This window comes from Bactrocera tryoni, chromosome 5 (assembly GCF_016617805.1).
Source record: "Bactrocera tryoni isolate S06 chromosome 5, CSIRO_BtryS06_freeze2, whole genome shotgun sequence".
Taxonomy (NCBI): domain Eukaryota; kingdom Metazoa; phylum Arthropoda; class Insecta; order Diptera; family Tephritidae; genus Bactrocera; species Bactrocera tryoni.
In genome coordinates, this window is record NC_052503.1 from 44,737,218 (window position 1) to 44,761,056 (window position 23,839).

Below are 23,839 nucleotides of genomic sequence, written 5' to 3' on the forward strand. Positions count from 1 at the left end.
TATTCCTTGCGACCAAAGAGGGTATTTCAGAGGGCGTATTCGAACCATAGGAAAACGTATAAAGTGCCGTAACTACCATAAGCACTGATTTCAGATACACAACTGCAATTTACTGCACCGAACGCCTGTTTCAAAGGACACCTGCTTGTTGGAACCTTTTAAAAGTGGGTATGACATCTAAATGATTTAATGTACATTTCTTCCGAACCGGCAAAGCTAACTCAACTAAATTTGCTAACAAGAAGTATTTTTAACTTCTTTCGCTGTGAAAATGAGTAAAACTAAGTAACAATCACGCCCACTCTACATACATATAAAGGTTATGTTGAAAACTACTAGAAGTGCCATAGTTCACTGAATGAATGCACCATAACCATTAAATTTCTAAACTAAGATTGAGAGGTAAAGGTTTATGGGAGCATGTGTAAAATTTGGACAACGGACACCACCCACCTTAATATGACATATATCTAAGGAACTATCCGACCAATCCACCATCCAACAGTATGTCCATATATCTAATATAAATATTTTTATATGTCAGAAATCTTAATGAATTTAGAAATAATTTCATACTAAGTTCAGTACATCCACTTGCTAAAGTCAGTCAGGCCAATTTTTCACCTTGTTTAGTACAAAGTTTTAACACTACTTGAATGTATATCCTAGGTTTCGATCGTTGCAAGTTGCGAGGGTATAAAATGTTTGGTTATCCTGGTACTTACCATCGTTCTTCCTTACTTGGTTTTTTTTTTATTAAAATATCACAAACAAATTATGTATGTGTATATAATCATAACTAAATGGTGACAAAAAACAATATATTCCATTGAAACGTAAATTCACAAATGGACGTCATTTATTGCAAAAATCGTTTCAATTTAAATTAAATTCAATCAAGTTATATTAAAAAAAAACTTCTTTAAACGAAGATATGCCCATACATTTCAAACATATTTTCCCAATGCCACTCTCTGAGAGGGATCAATGCTGGTATTGCCGTGTACGAAGTTAGCGGTCACACTGGTGCCGCTGCTCCATCCTTGATAAGCTGTTACTTTATAGTGCAACGTAACGCCAAAATCAAATTGTAAGTGACAAAATAAACGAGCGCTATGGTGCAAGCGGTAATCCCCAACCAATGAGGGGGCACAATGCCGGCTTTTGATTATTTGTTATCGGGTGCGCCAATGACAGCAATTAAACTCTTGCCTGTAAAAGAGCAGAAGCAGATAATAACGGTTTTTAATATATAAGTAGATATATTAGATACTATTATTGATAGTTTCTACACATGTTGAGGAACCAAACAGTTAGATATAATATTATTATAATTTAGCAACCAGTTGCTACAAAGTATTAAAGTTTTGTTCACCTAACGGTTGTACGTATCACATGAAACTAATAAATAGATAGATATAGGGTTGTGTATGTATATATAATTAATCAGGGTGACGAGAAAAGTTAAAAACCGGTAGACTGTTTGTCTCTCCGTCCGTCCGTTCGTCCGTGCAAGCTGTAACTTGAGTAAAAATAGAGATATCTTTATGAAACTTGGTAAGCAGGTCCTTTAGTACAAAAAAAATCGAGTCCTCATATAACGGTATTGTTCAAAATTACTAAAAGCGCGATAAATAAATAACTTAATGTGTCAGAAACGTAAAACTTTTACTCTGATACAAGAGGGCTTTGTAGGGGCCAGTGTATAAATTGGATGATGGACGTGGGACCGCCCACTCTTGGTGAAATCCCACATCTCCGGACCCGATAAACCAATTTCGACAAAATTTGAAACGTAGCATTCTTTGCCACCTTATGACTAAAAATTGTTCAAATCCAACCGAAACTGTTCAAGACCCTAGGTACCGAATATGTGGACACAGTACCTATAGTTGACTTCTGTTCGAAAATATCGGTCAATGTGTGAGAAATGCATATAAAATCAGACCGAATTTTTTTCCTGCAATAGTAACTCTAATACCTAATATAAAGATTTTCGAACTTTCTAGTGACTTTATGCTGGATATATCAATTAATATATGAGTTATCTCAATGAAAATTTCAGAACGTATTTTACTGATTTTGTATTATGGCTATGTATAATGATTTTGGTTTTTCTAACAAATCTATGCCAAATATATATGTAGGTCAGTGTAAAAGTTATATACCTGTATGGTGTATGTATATATAAAACTATTTAGATTCCGATCCTCCGGTTGGCGTTTTACATCGTAAGGTATTTCCGTGGCTTTGATTCCTGCAAGTTGCAAGAGCATAAAATGCTGGACTGCACCTTTTTTTTGCCCTTTATTTGGTTATTTGGTTTGTGAAACACTTCTATATTTATAAAATTCTATAAATTAATAATAACTTCTTGCTGGGGTAATCAAAACGTTTTTTGGCTAAACTCCTCATTATTTGTATATGTGGGGACCCGCGCCAAGCCCATTGTCCAATTTTGATATCATATGAAGCCTTTTCATATCTTTTATGTGAAATATTCAAAGTTTCTTCAGATCTATTTCAATATGTTTTAAGTGGTGTAAGCAATAAAAATATGTCGCACTCTGCGGCAACATGTTGCGAAAGTATAAAATTATCTTTCTTTGCCCCTATGAACCTTCTGATCTATCACTGAAAGCCTAGTCAATACACGAAATGTATTATTATTTTAAATGTTCACTGTTTAATGATAAATTACAAAGCAATTGAATAAATTATAGCTGTTTTTGCCTTCCAAAGCCAATTTAGGACTTCTATGCGCTTCTTCTCTATTCTACTTAGTTTCTAGAATAACTATTTAATAAATTAACCAACACCTAACCTATAACAAATCTAGCATTCAGTGTCGTCTCAGCTTTACGCCATTAAGCGTGTTACGAAAACTGGAAAACAAGCTATAAATATTTTCGAATATCCACAATATTCAAAACACACTAACATCATGTTTGTACACACCTCCACTCAAGGCGGCATTTATGTGGCAAAGAGCAACACTAAAGCATCGATACGATAGGCAACTCACCACGTTTTTCCAAGGTATCCCTTACAGCTATACTGATGACATTATAGAACAATATAAAGTTCGGCTTCCATACAGCGTTGGGCCTAAGTCCCCAATAATCTATTTTACGGGTGCGAAAAAGAGAGAGAAAGAACGAAAAAAACGAGTTAAATCAGTATGACTGGCATATTACAGGTAAGCGGTGGGCGTGCGCTTCATACTATTACTTACTTTTTTAATGCATTCATTATCGGCCACTGTTTTTGCAGCGTTCGCGCATCGGTTTGAACGCAGTGCTATTCTTGTAGTTATTCATTTGCTTAATCTGTTTGAGCGGTATATTATACTGGAAGCCATCTGAAACGTGGTAAGCAATGTATAGGCGAATTTGTTGCCGTAACGGAAATGTATGGAGATTGCTGAAAATTTGTTGACGTTGAAGCTGTTTGAACTTATGTATAGTGTTACATTGCTTGGTGTGTTCAGTGGACGTGATAATAACTAGTTGAGTGCCACTTGCAGCTTATGATTGGCTAGTATTTGACGACATGACATGCTGATTGACAAATTTATTTACAAATCACCAAATTGACACGAATACTTGTTGTCAGTAATTGAAAATGTAAAGCACTTGTGGCGTGGAAATTTAAAACAATGAATTCTGCACCCGATTTGACACCCATAGATTCAGGAGATGGAGAAAAGTCTGTGCATATTATAAAAGTGTTTAAAAATATTTAACATTTTGCAAAAGTTTTATCTGAATAACTTTTTAAATAAGTAAAGCTTAAGTAAAGTCAGAAAAAATTATCAGTGTATCAGACGGTAGGTATTGCTTCAATATCTTTTCGAGACAACTTACATTAGATACTGATTACGGTATACAAATTGTTATTTTATTTCACAGGTGAAATATTTTATACACAAGTGTTTCATATGAATCGGAATAAAATAGGAATAATAATAAGTTTGGAACAGTATTAGGTTAAGTCCCATTTCTAAGTAACAACAATACAGTTTTCAATCAAATTTGGTGCATAATCTTTATGTTAAGTAATGCCAAACTTTTTATACTTAAGTCTAATAGAATTTGCTCTTAAAAAATAGTATTCGTGTTTCATTCTCTGTTTGTTTTCAAATATTGTGAATATTTGTTTCTAACCTGCTCGACCCGGCAAAATGGTTTAGCCCACTTACTAGACAATAAAAAAATCTATGAAACGTATTTGAGTTTTTTAACTGATTTATAAAATATTTATAGCATTTGTTTTAACTGAAGTGCGAATAAATCTTGTGCTCTCAATAAAGCGGTTCTTTGCCACTACCGCAATGCAAAACTAAAGGTTCGAAAAACGTTTTCTTCGAGCGTCTTTGCTTAGTCTAATGCCGTTATTTTGAGGGGTTCGAAAAAGTTTGAAGAAATAAACAAAAAGAAACAAGTTATAGTAAGAAATAAATTGTGGCATGAAATTGGCAGCACTATTACGGACATTTGTACTATTGAGTAAAAGTCACCGTTGATAAGTTTGGGTTCATCCGAATTGCACAATACCTCCTTGTAGTTAGTTTATGGCCGCTAATGATTTATTGATGAGACTGGCTGGTTAAACGAACCATGTTTAACATATAACTTACATTTACTGCAACAAGCTTTCTACATTTGGTCAAATATAAAATTTGCCAAATGACCAAAATGAGGGTGTGATGAAACCATAAGCATCGACTCGGTGGTTTTGTTCTTTCTTGTTGCTATTATTTTTGCAGCTACGGATGCTACTATTTCGAACCACACTTGCTTTAATTTATTGTTGATGGGGTGGCATACTTTAAAATTCGCAAAATGGCAAATTTAGCTGTACAGATGCTTGCATATATACACGCGACATTACACAAGCCACACACAAGAAGATTTCAAGGTTTGTTCCCGAAAACAGAAAAAATAAATGAAGTCGTGCTAAATAAAATTTTTTTGTTTTCGTATATAACCTAGTGGTACATGCAAAGGTCGAAAAGAAAACAAATGGTTTCAACGTGGGTGCAAACTACAGTAATGACTAATGAAAGAAGAAGAATTATTCGGCTTCGTACATTGTTCACGTAGAAATATGACAGTATAGATACTACTGTGGTCAAACTAAAAGGTGAATTTTCAGATCGGTAAATTTGGTAGTACTGTTAATGACATCTATGCTAAATTTCACGTATATTCATTAATATTTGAGAAATGCGTCGTTTTGTGAGGCTCTAAAAGTGAATTCTTCGCTTTTCACTATGCCTGAGTTTATTGAACAAAGAAGTGCGAAAATGCAACATCTCATACTGCATTGGTTATTCGTGATCATTTCCCCATATTTTTAACTAATATCGTGCCGCAACCGCCGCATTCGCCTGATTTACCATCGTGTGTCTTTTGGCTATTCAGCAAATTCACAGGACACCGTATTGACTCAATTGAGTATCTAAAATTCACCTTTCAATTTGATCACAGTAGTAAATCAAAGAAATATTTAATGTTAATTTGACTATTTAAAAGCTTGGTTTAGAAATGCATTGGAAGGATTCCCATATTGCCTTTTGCGACTTCTAACACTTGCCAACGAAGACACCGGTTACAATGAGCATTTTATACTCTTGCCCTCGTAGTACTTTTACATATGTATATATTGTTATATATGTATATATTGGCTGATGTGCAAAGAGGCAGCCATAAGCACTGGAGTGCCTTGTATACTGGAAGGTGACAAAATCGGATATATTAAAAGTAAGTGGTTTTAGTCTGATTCCGCTCAATTCGACACGTCAATATGAAGACATCTGGGTTATTTATATACCCAATTTGGTTCCAATCGGTCGAGTAGATCCAGAGCTATAGATATCTATCTGAAAATTGGCGATCGGCTAACAAGCGCTTTTATAAAAAGTTGATTTTTCACGCTTTTGTTAGTTTTTTTTACAAAAATATAGCTAGTGGGCGTAATTACTATTCACCTATTTTTGTTCTGTCGCAAGCACTGTAGAAATGATTCGTCCAGTTGATATGTTCAGTGCAAATTTGAGTAATATAGCTTGAATGGTTTGGGAGACATACATACAATAAACCTGTTAGGTGGGTCCACGTACAATTATTAGAAATTTTCCAACCACAAAATGTCCATGAATTCGACCCTACTTTTTTGTCAAGGAACACGTGTACCATGTTTCATCTAGATATCTTAATATTTACTTAAGTTATCGTTTGTACGGACGGACCGACAGACATTTCGATTTCAACTCATCTCATCGCCCTGTTCATTTATACATATATATATTTCGATTAGTTTTAATTGATACAAACAACCGTTACTCTATTATACCCTATCACAACATGTTGCAAGAGTATGAAAATTTGTCAGACCCTTCGAAAGTATAGAGTGCAATATGACAAATCTTTTTCATTTCATTTATTTTTACGATTTTAGACACTTCGCTAGTTTTAGGTTGGATATATCATAACAGTACATAAACTGTATACAACCTAATAGTGAATACTTGTAAATATTTGTAATGAAGTACATATGTGTATAAATATATAACTGCATAATAGCGAAGAAGTGATAAAAATGATATGATACGGGAAGGCTTTGAAATCTCGGTATTACGAAAGTGTTTTAATTTTAACAATAAATATTTTTTTTAAAGTGCTACTTATCAGTTTCAGGATGAGCTAGAAATTTCCAGTCACTCTTTATAAGAAAGTAGGAATACATTATACATTATTTGTAAGCAATAAGTATGTAGTATAGTTACCATAAAAATTAGTTTGTTTTCTTTTAATAAATGGTAGTACGCCAAAAGCAATTCCGATGTTCCTGTCATGATTTAAGGCATATCTTAAATGTGAAAAGTTTCCAAACCTGGCTCGAAAATTTTAATTCTATTTTTTTCATATTAAAGTTTATCAGGCTATTGGCTTTATATCTAAATCTGAAATAGTCAACTCTTTAGATTTGTGACCAATTCACTAAATTCAAAATGTACCTTAACAACGATAAAACAATCTTCAGTCATGGATTTCTTCTCTGTGGAAGGTACTTAAAGTTCTGTATAATTACTAAAATTTTTAACTAAAAATTCTATTTTCCTAAAGCGTCGACTCGGAAGCCCTAAAGCTGATGCTATCAGCCTTTTAAGAATAGAAAATAGTACTAACCTTTTCGCCGACATAATGGAAATATTTATACTGGGAATCGGAATTACAACACTAATTAATAAAGTTTTGATTGCGATTCTACTACAATGCACCCAAACACGTGTATGTGTGCGTATAAATTTCTGCGAAAATTCGCATTTTTCTTAACACATACACTTGAATACTCACAACTGATGTCCAACTTCTCGACCAATAAGTCGGCCAAATCCTTGCAGTAATGCTGAAAGTGGTCATTGTCATCCAATGATGGGTGCTACGACGTCATAGAGAATTCTTCGAGCAACGATGTGTGTGTGATTCTCTTGGATTTCTACATGAGCTGGTAGACGCACGCACTAGGCGAAGAACGATTGAAGGCCATCATCATTTCGCTAATCAACCATTTGCATCATGACGCTGCTAACAGCGACGTCGTGCTGTGTGTAATTGACCCTTCGATCGTTGATGTTAAAATTTATTTCTCCTTTGAGACTTTCGATTTCCACCTGTCGGCGAATGACTGAGCGGTAAGTACAGCATATAAAATAGAGAAACAGAAAAAGAGATGAGCAAAGGTAAATATTTTCAACTATAACTAAGTAAGATTATTTGTAGTTGGCTGTAATGTCTACGTGCAAACTTATATGTTCATGTGAGTGTGGTGGAAGTACTTCCGGTGAGTGCTTGGCACATAGAGTCATATGCACACTTATACCTAGATATGTACTTATATATAAGAAGGTATCAACCTAGCACGGTACACCAGCTTCTTTATTAATAACATTTTATGATGCGAAGTTTAATGGTTGATTTAAATTGCGAAGCTGCATTTTGTTGTATCGCCGTACTGGCGTATACGTAATATTTGTATGTAAAGGTTTCCATGTTGTAAACGGTTGTTATCCAATGCAATACAACATTCGCCCACGAAAATGTGTTATCCAATTAAATGCCGCTTATGTTACCAATTACTCACATTTTATACATTACGCTATAACATGACGTTGAGCTTCCTTCAACAAGTGTTTTCATTGCACATACATATACACATTACTTACACACCTACATATGTAAGTCTCGGTGTATTTTATGGGGATTGCACTATGTTTTTGATGAAAACTTTTGTATGAATGAGTGCTCAATCAAGGAATTATTTTCCACCAATTTAGCTCATTTTTCAGGTAGACATCAATGAAGTACTCAACACTTGCCATAAGTAATGACGATAATAATGAAGCATTAAATGATGCGTACCTAATTAGAATAAGGAATATTCAGTTTGAAGTTTTCCCACTTTAAATAATTATATTTTTCCACAACATTTCACATGGCCGATGACGATGGAGCAGACGCTCCACTGCCCGATCATGAAGAAGTTCGAATAGCAATTACCCGCCCGAAGAACAACAAAGCAGCGGGGGCGGATGGATTGCCGGCCGAGCTACTCAAACACGGCGACGAAGAACTGGTAAGGAGTATGCATTACCTTCTTTGAAAAATATGGTCGGACGAAAGCATGCCCAACGATTGGAATTAAACTGTGCTCTTCACAATCCACAAAAAGGGAGTCCCCACAATCTCCGCCAACTACCGTGGGATTAGCCTTTTAACATTGCGGCCACCGTCAACAAACTGATTGGACCTTATCAGTGTGGCTTTAGACCTGGCAAATCAACAACCGACCAGATATTCACCATGCGCCAAATCTTGGAAAAGACCCGTGAAAGGAGAATCGACACACACCACCTCTTCGTCGATTTCAAATCTGCTTTCGACAGCACGAAAAGGAGCTGCCTTTATGCCGCGATGTCTGAATTTGGTATCCCCGCAAAACTAATACGGCTGTGTAAACTGACGTTGAGTAACACCAAAGCTCCGTCAGATCGGGAAGGACCTCCCCGAGCCGTTCGATACCAAACGAGGTTTCAGACAAGGCGACTCACTATCGTGCGACTTCTTCAACCTGCTTCTGGATAAAATAGTTCGAGCTGCAGAACTAAATAGAGAAGGTACCATCTTCTATAAGAGTGTACAGCTGCTGGCGAATGCCGATGATATTGATATCATCGGCCTCAACACCCGCGCCGTTAGTTCTGCTTTCTCTAGACTGAACAAGAAAGCAAAGCAAATGGGTCTGGCAGTGAACGAGGGCAAAACGAAATGTCTCCTGTCATCAAACAAACAGTCATCGCACTCGCGATTTGGCTCTCAGGTCACTGTTGACAGTCATAACTGTGAAGTTGTAGATAATTTCGTCTATCTTGGAACCAGCGTAAACACCACCAACAATGTCAGCCTGGAAATCCAAAGCAGGATTGCTCTTGCCAACAGGTGCAACTTGGGACTAAGTAAGCAATTGAAAAGTAAAGTCTTCTCTCGACGAACAAAAACCAAACTCTATAAATCGCTCATAATTCCCTTCCTGCTATATGGTGCAGAGGCTTGGGCGATGACAACAACCGATGAGTCGACGTTGCGAGTTTTCGAGAGAAAAATTCTGCGAAAGATTTATTGTCCTTTGCGTATTGGCCTCGGCGAATATCGCATTCGATGGAACGATGAGCTGTACGAGATATACGACGACATTGACATAGTTCAGCGAATTAAAAGACAGCGGCTACGCTGGCTAGGTCATGTTGTCCGCATGGACGAAAACACTCCAGCTCTGAAAGTATTCGACGCAGTACCCGTCGGGGGAAGAAGAGGAAGAGGAAGACCTCCACTCCGTTGGAAGGACCAAGTGGAGAAGGACCTGTCTTCGCTTGGAATTTCCAGTTGGCGCCACGTAGCGAAAAGAAGAAACGACTGGCGCTCCGTTGTTAACTCGGCTGTAATCGCGTAAGCGGTGTCTACGCCAATAAAGAAGAAGAACACATTATTTTTTAATATTTTTCAAGTTAGAAAAAATTATATTCTAAACTAAAATTTAGAAAAGTTTGGAATGATTTTTAATGATATTTTCCTTAAAAGTTAAATGCTGGCAAACTTATGCGAGTACGACATCATCATTATACATAAAATCACATTCATACATTCTATGTTGCTCATTCAGCATCTTCTTCTATATCGAAACAGTATATTTCATGGATAACCTTAATTACGTATAAGTTTTAAAGGCATGCTTATATAAAAAAAAAACAAACGTTAGAGTCCTACTTTTTTATTGTTCTAGATTTATATTCTTTGGAGATAAAAAAGTGATTGCATAAGATCAAAATATACATTACGAAAATCATGAGAAAAGTAAAACTCTTTAATCAAGGTGTAAATTGAAAATAAAGGGACAATATTTTGAATATAGATAGAGCTAAATATGTATGTGCAGAGTCTGTACAGTTTTGAAGGTAGCACTCGTTTCCCTATGCTTCTTTATGGTATCGCAAATAGTACATTCAAATTATGCCACCTTATGACTAAAAATTCCCAAATTTCTCAAGGCCCTAAGTACTGAATATGTGGACCAGTGTTTATAACTAACTTTTTACTTTAAATGTCGGTCAATGTTTCAGATATATAATTGAAATTCAGTGGTATTCCTGTGTGCAACAAATAGATTCAATCGGGTCAATATTTTCCTTAGCCCTCATGTACTTAATATAAAGATTTTCGAACTTCCGGGTGAATTTACTCCATATATTTCATGAACCTTGAAGAAATCATAAGGGCATTTTATTAGCCTGTGGCCTTATAACTGCATGTAGTATGGGCAAAAATACATCAAATCGGGTCGATACTGTATCATGTATACCTAATAAAAGATATTCCAAGTTTCATCAGAATTAACTGAACGTATGGTAATTGGTCTGGTAAAGGCAAAAGAAACTGGACTTTTTAAATATAACTGATTCTGGTGGCGCCACCTATTGGTGGGTATATGAAATAAAAAGTTTGATCTCTTGTTGACATTTCGTAAAAAATTTAAGACAATTGGATAGCAGCTTTTGGTCATCGGTCGTAAAGTGCAAAGAGCAAATATTAAATTTTGTTTTAAACTTAGGGAAAACGTTTACTGAAACATTTCAAATGATGAAAAAGGTTTATGGTGATCAGTGCCTATCCCGTAGTAATGTGCATGAGTGGTTTAAGCGATTCCAAAAAGGTCATGAGGACCTCTGTGACGATCAGAAGTCGGTCGTCTTAAGAAGTCAAAAATAAAGACAATGCTGATTTGTTCACCGAGAGTTCGTCCCACCTGGCTAACCGATTAATGCTGTATTTTACCTTGGTGTTATGAAGCATCTTTTGTCACGCATTCGCCGTGCTCGACCACAATACCGTGAGGCAGGGTCTTGGCGGCTGTTCCACGATAATGCGCCGTGTCATCGTTCGACGCTTGTCACTGATTTTTTGACAAAAAACTCTATATTAACCATTAATCACTCACCCTACTCACCTGATCTGGCATCCTGTGAATTTTACCTATTTGGAAAACTTCATTTGCCAAGAAAGGACACTGGTTTCAGGACATTTCTGCTATCCAAAAGACGACGACCGATATTCTCAAGAACAACAAAGCGGCAGGGGCCGACGGATTGCCGGCCGAGCTATTCAAACACGGCGGCGAAGAACTGATAAGGTGCATGCATCAGCTTCTTTGTAAAATATGGTCGGACGAAAGCATGCCTAACGATTGGAATTTAAGTGTGCTATGCCCAATCCATAAAAAAAGGAGACCCCACAATCTGCGCCAAACTACCGTGGGATTAGCCTCCTCAACATCGCATATAAGGTTCTATCGAGCGTATTAGTGTGAAAGATTAAAGCCCACCGTCAACAAACTGATTGGACCTTATCAGTGTGGCTTTAGACATGGCAAATCAACAACCGACCAGATATTCACCATGCGCCAAATCTTGGAAAAGGCCCGTGAAAGGAGAATCGACACACACCACCTCTTCGTCGATTTCAAAGCTGCTTTCGACAGCACGAAAAGGAGCTGCCTTTATGCCGCGATGTCTGAATTTGGTATCCCCGCAAAACTAATACGGCTGTGTAAACTGACGTTGAGTAACACCAAAAGCTCCGTCAGGATCGGGAAGAACTTCTACGAGCCGTTCGATACCAAACGAGGATTCAGACAAGGCGACTCCCTATCGTGCGACTTCTTCAACCTGCTTCTGGAGAAAATAGTTCGAGCTGCAGAACTAAATAGAGAAGGTACCATCTTCTATAAGAGTGTACAGCTGCTGGCGTATGCCGACGATATTGATATCATCGGCCTCAACACCCGCGGCGTTAGTTCTGCTTCATCAAACAAACAGTCGTCGCATTCGCGACTTGGCACTCACGTCGCTGTTGACAGTCATAACTTTGAAGTCGTAGATAATTTGTCTATCTTGGAACCAGCGTAAACACCACCAACAATGTCAGCCTAGAAATCCAACGCAGGATAACTCTTGCCAACAGGTGCTACTTTGGACTGAGTAGGCAATTGAGAAGCAAAAGTCCTCTCGACAAACAAAAACCAAACTCTATAAGTCACTCATAATTCCTACGTCCTGCTGTATGGTGCAGAGTCTTGGACGATGTCAACAACGGATGAGTCGACGTTGCGAGTTTTCGAGAGAAAGTTCTGCGAAAGATTTATGGTCCTTTGCGCGTTAGCCACGGCGAATACCGCATTCGATGGAACGATGAGCTGTACGAGATATACGACGACATCGACATAGTTCAGCGAATTAAAAGACAGCGGCTACGCTGGCTAGGTCATGTTGTCCGGATGGATGAAAACACTCCAGCTCTGAAAGTATTCGACGCAGTACCCGCCGGGGGAAGCAGAGGAAGAGGAAGACCTCCGCTCCGTTGGAAGGACCAAGTGGAGAAGGACCTGTCTTCGCTTGGAATTTCCAATTGGCGCCACGTAGCGAAAAGAAGAAACGACTGGCGCGCTGTTGTTAACTCGGCTATAATCGCTTAAGCGGTTTCTACGCCAGTTAAGAAGAAGAAGATATTCTCAAGAGCATTCCAAAAAATGACCTTAAACACTCATTTGAAATGCTAATTGACCAGGCTAAACGCTGTGTCGAAGCACAAGGAAACTACTTTGAATAAAAAAATATAACTTTTAAAAATATTAATTTTTTGTTGTTTTTTTTAACAGTCCTGTTTCTTTTGTGACAGACCTTGTATCAAACCTTATTGCAAATATGGCGTTCGTGTATAAGTTACACATACTTTATATATAAAATTGCTTGGACTCCAAACCTCTAGTTGACGTTTTGGACGTTATAGTACTTTCTCGACTTTGATTCCAGCAGGTACGAAGAGTGTGAAATGTTCGGTTAAATTCGAAAATTTTTAAAAAATTGTATATGCGGGGAATGGACTACGAACCATTCTGAACAGTATTGTTTATTTTATAGAGTTTTATGTGACCCAAAGCGAATACACATAGCAAGATTCAAGATATAAATAACCAGTGTTATTGAAAATATCCCCATTTCACTGAATAGCTTTCCGAACACGCTTTTATTGTTATTATAACTTGTGAAGTAAGAACGAAATGCGGATGAAATGTGATTTAAATACCACTACGAAACAAAATTCCCGGAGGGCAAAATAGCGTACGAAACTTTAGACACTACTTATATTTTTATGCTGGGATTTTTTTGTTGTGCTTTTTGTATACAATTTACATCCTTTTTAATGCTTGGATATACTCGGAGATTATCATATGATCTACTTTACCTTTTAACTGTTGGTTCCCCGTATTGAGTAAACTAAATACAAACTTTGGATCTTTTTTTATACCCTGAACACGATATACTGAGTTTGTGACGAAGTTTGTAACACCCAGAAGTAAGCGTCGGATACCCTATAAAGTATATATATAAATAATCAGGATGTTGAGCTGAGTCGATTTAGCCATGACGGTCTGTCATGACGCTGCTCATTTGTCGGAACTACCGATATGACCACTATAACATATAGCTGCCATACAAACTGAACGAACTGAACAACTGATAATATATCTTCACAAAAGTTGCCACAGGTAATTTTCTAAGGCAATAATGTAATCTCCGACGAAATTTTTCAGATCGGTTAAATATAGCGTATAGCTGCCATACAAACTGGATGATCGGAATCCAGTTCTTGTATGGAAAACTTTCACATTTGACAAGATATATTCACGAAATTTGGCTTAGATTATTTTTCAAGGCAACAATGTAATTTTCGAAGAAATTGTTCAGACTGGATTACTATAGCATATAGCTGCCAAACAAACTGAATGATCGGAATCAAATGCTTGCATGGGAAACTTCCTCATTTAACGATGTATTTTCACGAAATTTGGTATGAGTTATTTTTTATAGAAATAATGTAATATCGGACGAAATTATTCAGATCGGCTCACTATAGCATATAGCTGTCATACAAACCGAACGATCGGAATCAAGGGCTTGTATGGAAAACTTTCCCATTGGATGTGGTATCTTCACGAAACAATCCCGAATAAATTGTTCAGATCGGATTACTATAGCATATATATTCCATACACTCAAGTTACTAAAAGAAATGCACCTGCGAATTGTGTATCAGCTTCGGTGCAGCCGAAGATTAACGTTTTTTTTGTTTTTCTAATTTTTTCAAACATTCATTTTTTTTTTTAACAATTTATTTTAAACAAAATTTACTTGGAACATATGAGTAAATGTAATTATACTATATGTACATATAGTATAAAAATATTCTTACCCAAACGCATAGCAAATATTGATATATCCTCCGTATGAGCTATAATCGTTCACATGTTGAATTACTATGTATTTGACCGCTTCCGTTGGCCAATTTAGTATAATGCACTCCAACAGCAGATTCATTGCTACATTTGCTTTTCACTTCACCATTTATACTTTGAATCGTTCGTGAGCTTGGGACGTTAGTAAATATGCTGCAATAATAAGTATCCTGGAAGACATAATGAATGTATGCAACTATAATAATATCGTCTTCTGAGTTGGAAATATATCTTAAATAAAGCCCTATTTAATACAATTTTGACTCATTAATACATGGTTAGGTAAAAGTTAATTAATAAAATTTGCAAAAAGCTGTATGCTAAATCTACGAACAGTCTGAAGAAGTGTACGTTGTTTAGATTCTGCTCGGTGGATCCAACGCTAAGGTGGGCAAAGGTGCTAGTTGCTGTCGTCACAGCGGGACCGATTCCCGGTTTTGTTCAAAAGTAAGATAAGAAGAAATAAAAACTAATCAGCACGCACAAGGAACTTTTTGAAAACAGCAGTTTACTTCTTCTAAAGGTTTTACATCTAATTTACCATTGTTAAGCAAATTACAGCGATTGCTTTTTTGTTTGATTTCTTTTTAAAACCATAAGAGGTCTGTTTAATGTGCAAGAGTATAAAATGTTTGGTTATAACCGAACTTAGCCCTTCCTAATTTTTTTAATTTAATTTAATTTAATTTTTTTTATTTTAAAATCTTTTTCAACAGATTATAGACCAAATTATAACCAAAGCCATCTATACTATTTAAAATGATATGCTTATTATTGGGTACTAAGTCATTCCTAATTGTATCGTACAGAGAGTAATCCGTCATGTCATTTATAACAGAGAAATTGCGGAAAGACGTAATAAGAGAAAATAAGGTGAAATTAAATGAGCATATGTACAAGGTGCATTTTCAAAGTAAACTGGAATCTAGTACCCCCTGGTAGCGCCACCTCTATGTCGATTGGTGCGTTAGAATGTGATATCTTTATCGATTGTCCAGTGAGAATTTCACGACATTTTATATATTGGAAATGAAGTTATTGAGTATTAAGCGTCAGTATGTTCGTGTTATCGGTGCGAAAATGAGCTTCGAATAAAGAGCCAACATTAAATTTTGTTTTAAAATTGGTAAAACTTTTACCGAAACGTTTCAATCCATGAAACATGTTTATTAAGAGTGCACGAGTAGTTTCAACGTTTTCAAAGTTGTCGTGAAGACATAAATGACGATCAACAAGTGGGCCAATCAAAATCCGTGTTCGCCGGGAATTCCATCGAAACTGTGCGTGAGTTCGTCAAATCATCATTGAAATTCATGGAAATGGAATTGGACGTCTTCAAAACAGCGATTTATTGTATTTTGACCGAACATTCGGGCTTACGAAAGGTGCACGGTTTATTCCGCACAAACTGACTGACGACCAAAAATTGCTCTCATCGATCGACGCTTGTGACCGATTATTTGACCAAAAATCACATTTTAAACATTTTCCCCTCTTCGTATTCACCTGATATGGCACGGTGCGACTTCTTCCTTTTCGGGAAAATGTATTTGCCTATGAAAGGAAAGCGTTATGCAGACGTAGAGGACATTCAAAAGGCTTGTACCGGCATACTGGCGGCCATACCGGCCAACGAGCTAAAACACTCTTTCGACATGCTTTTGGCTGAAGGAGACTATTTTGAATAAAATAAATTGATTTTGCCAAAGACCCATTTGTTCTGATTTTTTTTAGTTTACTTTGGAATACACCTTGTAATTGTAATGAATTTCATTCGTACACCATTGCGTATGAGTAACCAAAAAATGCTGCAGAAAAAACTAATAAGAGGCTTTTTTCCACAGGCATCTTTGATTTGAAAAAACTTACTAAGAATAAAGAACAATTGTACTGTCCGTTCCAGAGATACAGAGTAGGGAATTTGTCAAGGTATTCCATTAAATCTCATTTGGTTCCCAGTTGTGTGCTGATTGACGATTGTACAAACGTTTATGTTCAGTTCAAAGCCTAAAGTCAAGGGAATGCTAGGGTGAGTGAAGGAGCAGAAAAAGCCGTTAGGGGATTATAACGAGCTCTCTAAGTTCAAGGTTCTTTTAAATATCTGCTACCAAAATTTAAAATATATTTCTGCAAAACAGTTTAATGTTCTTTATTTGATAATAGTTTACTTATAAGGGATATGTATACATATGTATGTGTGTTTGAACGTGCTATAGAAATCATCTACAAAAATTATGTCAGAAATTTAAAGATAATTGTTATGAAATTTCACTGTCACAACCTATTGAACGTTATATCAAACTTAATATGCTTAATATAGAAAATATATGTAAATTAAAAATTTTCTAAAACTACAAAAAGCTAGTAAACGCTTTAGCCAAAACTGCAAAAAATTCCAAATGAAGTTCCAAATTTGCATCGATTATTTATGCACTTGAATTAACTTCGATTTATTTCGTTGGTTTTCATTCTGTGACACTTGAATTTGCTTGAGTCCGAACCTGAAATTTAATGTATTATTTGTATTTGCAAATTTATATAAAAACCATAAACTGTGGCTTAAATTGGAATGAAAATTGGTGGAAAAATGTGTCAGCTAACGGAAGCTATGGTTGTTGTAACGGTGGAATATAAAACATTCATGCTATCGAATATTAAAGGTACACGGTTTTATAACTAGTATATTCATGTGATGAATGGCAATTTATTCTCAAAAAGGAAAAACTAAATATTTTTTATTACGAGAAATTAATATAAATTAGATATTTTATAGAAAAAGGACGCTGCTTGAAATAAAAGGTGATCCATTTTAATAACTGGTCGGCTGGTAACTGGCGAATGACACGCGTGAATTTTTGATGCAAGGGCTGAATCGAAGCAGCATTGTCCGCATAGATAGAAGTTTTCTCTCAATAAATCCAATTTATTTATGAGTGCTCACAGAGTGATCGATATGTTTGGAAGCAAATCTATCTATATACAGCGATTAGTTTTAGGTGATGCAAGCCACCGTGAAAATTATAATCTTTTGCAACAATTTTCAAGAATAGCAGCATTTTGTAAACAATTTCATAAGAAGGAAACTCATATAATAACTAGTTTTTGTAATAATGCATTTCATCATACAAACAGACGTCACTGCAATGCCAATAAAAACACGATATAAATATGCATGTATGTTCAGCTTTGACGTTGCAACCACGAGTTGCGAACATTTTGATATATAACAATGTGATCAAATTGAAAGGTGAATTTTGTCCCTCTCGTTTCCTTCAAAAAAACCTCTTCCCGCTACAATACACTTTCCCCAACGAATTTTCTAGTCATCATCGCACTTGTAAAACTCCTCCGTTGTGATGGCCTAATTCGATTCAGCTTTTATATTGAGTCAAAACGTTGTCCTCGGAGTAGTCATGTGAATTTGCTGAATAGCCAGAAGTTACACGAAGGTAAATCAGGCGAAGCGGTGGTTGCAGAACGATATTAGTTGAAAGTGTGGTGAAATGATCACGAATAACCAAGGCAGTATGAGATGGTGCATTATCACCATAAATTCAGAGATAGTAAAAATTCACTTTTAAAGCCTCACAAAACGACGCGTATCTCAAATACTAATGAATATTTTAATGTGAAAGTTTGCATAGATGTCATATACCGATTCGAAAAACATGTCAAGTATGTATAAATTAAAAATTCACCGTTCAATTTGACACAAGTAGTATGTGTATGCAGCTACGATATTTTCCCTGATATTTCAACACTTTTGCTGTTACATATGCGGGCGGGAAGCAGTAAACGAGATATTGAATTTCGGGAAAGTGTGCAAACTTCATGCTCTTTTGACACTAACGTTAAATACAAACGCATATGCGCATTTAAGTGTGTTTTTGCAAATAAAAATATTTTTGTAAAAAATACAGCTTATAACGAAACTGCGGCCATGAGTGCGAAATATGAAGATTCGTGGTAAACAATAGATATTTTTCAATTTTTAATGTTTACGAACTTGAAATGTATTTTATGGAGCTCAATAGTGGGACTTTGATTAGATTAAGTGAATGCAAAAGAAAATTTATATTTTTCGGTATATATATTAAACTAGAATATTCAGTAAGTATAAATTTCATGACATTATTTATAAAGAGGAATAAATTGAAGACGAAGTTATGGTCAACGTTGCGAGGTTTTAAAAATACTATGTATATGTTGTATATTTGGCTAGGCAGCCCTCCCGCTCTGATATCATTTAATGTTGGTATTAAGGCCAAGCATTTTTTAGGATATTTTTTATATGATTTTATATAATTATATACACATAAAGAAAAACTTCCAATTGTACCGTCTGAGTTTGTGCAAAACCGCTCTTTAATTAATTTAAAATTGCACTTGTTTACAGCGAATGCAATGCAAATTGCTTTACTCCTTTATCCGTTCGAGAGCGAACTCTTTGAGTATTTAGGCGAATCGCGTGGGAAGAATAAAGTAAAAAGGGCACTTGGCATCTTGACGTTACTAGCGTAAAAGTGTATAAAAGTAAGAGCAGGCCAGGTTAAAGTTTTTTGCACATACTACTTTGGAATATGCATAACATACATGAAAGTAAGAGAAGAAGTATAAGAATAAGAAAATATCAACCGTAAAGCAAAGAAAACTAGTTGGAGCTGGGGCAATGAATTGAACCCTACAAAAAACTCGCCACCGTTGTACTGTTCACGCCCACAAATACCTTTGAGGAAAAAAATAAGTTCTTGAGACTTTATGTTGGCATGCGTTAATGGACGGTGATACAGAGATATGAACAGCGTAGTACTATTTATCATCATTGAAAATGGAGCACCGTAGCTGCATTTTCCTTTCTTCCAAATTTCAATACTTTCTATGAGAAGTATTTTTCGTGGATATCCTCTTTGCCCTCCGAATTTAAAGTTCAGAATGCTAAAAGGAAAGAGAAAGCATAATTGCCACTATTCTACAGAAATTACCTTGGTAAAATACGACAATTGCAAGTTATTTGAATGTAGTGGTTGGATTCTGTACCAAAGAATATCTACAGTCCTGTCACCCGTCTTAGGCGCTCACAATACGTATAGAATATTGTTTCATACTAATAATATTAAGAATGGTCAAATCTTTAAAGTAAATATGCCGGGCCTTTATATATTGAGAAATTATATAATTACAGAACAAAAATGAATAACTTTGTTTTACTGTTGCTTTAAGCTTTATATCTGGCATTGTTCCAAAAAGCGTTTGTTTTTATAAATTTTTATCTAATTTATTGGCGAAAATTTCATGTATACGATTAATAAAAATTTAAAATTTGTTTAAGAATATCATGTTGTTTTTAAACTTTTTTAATGCTTTAAATTTTTTTTAGTGTTCAAATATCATTTCCTGATTCGGCATTCCGATTTCTGTCAATTGACACTGACTAATTACTGCGTTGAAGGCGAACTGCTGCTGTGAGAAGGCGAAACATCCCCTACATAGGGTTTTATGGTGGGTTTGGGACCCGCCACGTAAAAAAAACAGTACCAATTAAAAAGACAAAACCGCCTCGGATGAGAGACCTTTTTATTACGATCATGGCAAACAAAATAAGGACTACGATTTAAGGGCATGCATCTGGAATGTCCGGTCCCTTAATTGGTAAGGTGGCGAATAGGCCCTTGTGGCATTTACTACAATGGTAGATTCCAGCATAAGAAAATTCATCAAGCCACCTGGCTGTCTCCGGATCGAAACACCGCCAACCAGATCGATCATGTTGTGATAGACAGAAGACACGTTTCCAGTCCTTTATATGTGCGTGCACTCCGAGGTCCTAACATCGACTCGGACCACTACCTTGTTGCAGCCAAGATATGCACCCGCCTCTGTGCAGCAAAAAACGCATGTCAACAAACACAAGGAAAGTTCGACGTCGAGAAGCTACTCGACTCACATTCCTGCTCTCTGAGAGCACTCATCAAGAACTCGGTATAAGGGAACTGTAGGACGGTATTTCAAACTTCTTAGGTCCTGGTGCAACCGAAACCATCCTTTTCCCGAAAACACAAAAGAATAGCTGGTACGACGAGGACTGCCGTATCGCAGCGGTGAGAAACAGGCTGCCTACCTCGAGCATATTGTGTGAAAGATTAAAGGCTTTAGATCTGGCAAATCAACAACCGTCCAGATATTCACCATGCGCTAAATCTCGAAAAATACCCGTGAAAGGAGAATCGACACACACCACCTCTTCGCTGATTTCAAAGCTGCTTTCGACAGTACGAAAAGAGTTTCCTTTATGCCGCGATGTCTGAATTTGGTATCCGCACAAAGCTAATACGGCGATGTAAACTGACGTTGAGCAACACCAATCGGGAAGGACCTCTCCGGGCCGTTCGGTACCAAGCGAGGTTTTAGACAATCCGACTCCTTATCGAGCGACTACATCAGTCTGCTGCTGGAGAAAATAATTCGAGCTGCAGAACTTAATCGAGCAGGTACAATCTTTTAAAAGAGTGTACAGCTGCTGGCTTATGCCGATGGCATTGATATATCTGTCTCAACACCCGCGCCGTTAGTTCTGCTTTCTCCAGACTGGACAAGGAAGCAAAGCAAATGGGTCTGGCAGTGAACGAGGGCAAGACGAAATATCTACTGTCATCAAATAAACAGTCATCGCACTCGCGACTTGGCACTCACGTCACTGTTGACAGTCATAACTTTGAAGTTGTAGATAGTTTCATATATTTGGGAACCAGCATAAACACCACCAACTATGAAATCCAACGCATTCGGTGGAACGATGAGCTGTATGAGATATATGACGACATTGACATAGTTCAACGAATTAAAATACAGCGGTTACGATATCTAGATCACGTTGTACGAATGGACGAAAACACTCCAGCTCTGAAAGTATTCGACGCCGTACCCGCCGGGGGAAGTAGAGCAAGAGGAAGACCTCCACTTCGTTAGGGGGACCAGGTGGCGAAGGACCTGGCTTCGCTTGGAATATCCAATTGGTGCCACGTAGCGAAAAGAAGAAACGACTGGCACGCTGTCGTTAACTCGACTATAATCGCGTAAGCGGTGTCTACGCCAGTATAGAATAAGTAGGAGAAATTTAGTAGTACACCTTCATATAATTTTGCTAAGATATCTTACATATAAGCCAATATACATATACAGCATATGTAACGCCATGGTAGTATATAAAATGCATTAGGTGATTTTTACGATGAGTGAAATTATGCAACAAAGAAGTTTCGTTAAATTTTGTGTGCGGAATCAAAGATATTTTGGGTGGTACAAATTATTCCAAGCGAGTTAAAAATGCATTGACGACGAACCATTACAGCCATTAACAACACACAATGATGATCACAACGTCAATAAAATAAAGTAATTGTTGCTTGAGCATCGTGGACTTATAGTCTGTGATCTTACTGGGAACGTTGGAATATCGGAAGGATCAGTGAAAACCGTTTTGAAAGGTCATTTGATCCTAGGAAAAGTAAAAGCATAATGAGTTCCAAATTCAGTAAATTTTTTCGAAAAACGGCGTCGCGTTAACATCTGCGAAACAACGCTTTCCGACTACCATGATGTCATGAAACCTATTATTACTGGCGATCAGCCTTGGATTAATGCGTACGACCCAGACGATCAATTGGCCGAATATCGTGGCAAAGGTTGCCGAGCAGAAAAAACTTCGTCAATGCAAGTCAAGGATATGTTGACAGTAATTCGTTAAAAGAGACCGGAAGATATAATTAAAAATTGTGTAACCAATTAACAGCCTTCTTTTTGTTTGCGGAATATTTATTACCTACCAAATTTTGTTAAAGCCAGTTGAGTAGTTGTCGAGGTATTGGCATTGTATGTCTGTAAGAGATACGTATGTATATTGAAAATTTTAGAGGGCTCGGTCACCGAGTCGATAAATTTCTTGCTCTCGATGATGACATGCTCTCATGCTGCGGCGCTGATTAGGCGAGGTAGCAAAAAGGCAGCGCCTTTGAATACCCAAAATAAGATAAGATAAGTAGCCTTAGTTTTTCTCTAAGGAGGTTGATTACATATTTACACCTGCTGAGGTTATAACCTCCATTAGCGGCTTGGCATGAAGCATGCCTTAGCTCCTTCTTCTTTCCGGAGCAGCTCCTCTATAGTATCGACTACCCAAACCGCGAAACTGTAAAGCGAGCAAATAACGAGAAGCCTTCCGTCTCTAAAAGCGGAAATCACCCCCGGGTGGAGGAACTGCGTGACCATAATGGGTGCACTCGTTACTGCTATTTAAGCTGCATTTATTTAAAAGAATAATAAGAGCAGTACGTGTAACTCTAATTGTAGCTACTTTGATATTTTATGTAAACAATTCATGTAATATATGTAATTTACATTTTAAATCAAAACATACTTACTCATATATTTGATTAGTTAATTTTATTTGTATTATATCAGCGTTCTTATTTTTTTCGGTTTGCAATAATAGTGGAAAATCATACTATTATTGTATTTAATAGCATTTTCGAAATGTGAACTAATCTGTATTACTTTCCCTGCCTCAACATTTCACGCACACTTAGTCTGAAACACCAACATACAGAGCAATCACTTGTTTCATTGCTGATTTCTTCATACACAGTATAAATATATGAATGTATTTGCAAAAATGTGTTTATCTCTCAATTGCATTTAAATAATTAACACTTCAAAAAGAACTAACTAAAGACACTATTAAAAAAGTTTTTAGAAATATTAACAGAAGAGCGAAGCGGCACACTCGTTCGTGCTTATAATTTAATTTAATTCGGTGAGTAGCGCTTTTCATACGCACGGCTAACTGAAATAATTATTCTAGGTCCTTTAACATCGCACACGAGTCTCACTTCTTCTACGTGCTCATCCGTTACAGTAAGCGTTCTAATATGTA

General features: G+C 36.6%; 1 long non-coding RNA gene across 4 annotated transcripts; it reads right to left on the reverse strand.

Annotated features, from left to right (window-relative positions):
* Positions 1-824: 824 nt before the first annotated feature.
* Positions 825-23,839, reverse strand: LOC120778117. 4 transcript variants are annotated; one of them, XR_005705555.1, is made up of 6 exons: positions 23,328-23,839; positions 14,868-15,080; positions 7,362-7,692; positions 3,236-3,710; positions 3,026-3,124; positions 825-1,212 (listed from the first exon to the last, which is right to left on the reverse strand). It is a non-coding gene; the product is annotated as an uncharacterized LOC120778117 (long non-coding RNA). The 4 variants fall into 4 exon arrangements; XR_005705556.1 differs by lacking the exon at positions 14,868-15,080 and having other exon boundaries at positions 7,362-7,678; XR_005705554.1 differs by lacking the exon at positions 14,868-15,080.